We start from the raw sequence: 922 nt of genomic DNA on the forward strand, positions 1-922 counted from the left end.
GAGCCATTTCTTTCTAGCTAGTGCTGTAGGTGTAGCTTGCCTCTCTCCTCTACTAGACTTTGACAAATCCTAATGCAAGAAGGATTAAAGAGAGAAGAGAACCTTAATCTAAGACTAAAACACTTGCTAATGAAATCTAATCATTTCCTAAAGACTAGAGAGCCTTACCCTAGCTCTGATACCATGTTGAGAGTCATGGATCAAGCTGTCCTACTGACAAAACATTTACTTAAAGATCAACTAATCCTACACTAATCACACATGCTGAACTAAGGTGGATAGAATGAAAAAATCTCATAATGAGAGTGTGCTAATTAAGATGCACTCAAGTACAATTAGACATCAAGATGAATTAGCTTGGATACATAAGAGACTTGAGATAAGTGCAAGTGATATAATTTCATTGCTTGAAATATCCTCGTTTTATATGAGGAGAATACAACTTGGCCTTTTTCTTGCATTTGGGATAATTCTCACTAGGTGATGTGGCTTCTCACACTCACTCCATATTTTCATTGTGCTCTTTGGCACACCACATTTCTCAATATATAGTAGCTCCATCCTATGATGCACCAAAGCTTCTCGACAAGCTGCCAACCTTGCCCAAGGGCAGCATGCTTTAGAGGCACATACGTCTTGGAACCGCCTGAACTCTAGGTACGGGGCCAAGAAATTGAGTCGCTTGGGCTTATCTCCCACCTATGATGTCCCTGACATGTCAACTATCCCACAGCCGACCACATCCATGTTTCTCACCACCTTCCCTACCCCTATCACTTATACTTTGCCTACCCCTCCTACTTCCACTTTCCCTACTCCTCGCCCTTCAACTCTTCCTAGTACTCCGCACACTCTTATCCCATCCACGGTGCCCCCAGCGTGCGTGGCATCCACTATGTCACTCAAGTGGTGATAGCTTGAG

Source organism: Cibotium barometz, chromosome 5 (assembly GCF_041138505.1).
Source record: "Cibotium barometz isolate CiBa-2024 chromosome 5, ASM4113850v1, whole genome shotgun sequence".
Classification (NCBI taxonomy): domain Eukaryota; kingdom Viridiplantae; phylum Streptophyta; class Polypodiopsida; order Cyatheales; family Cibotiaceae; genus Cibotium; species Cibotium barometz.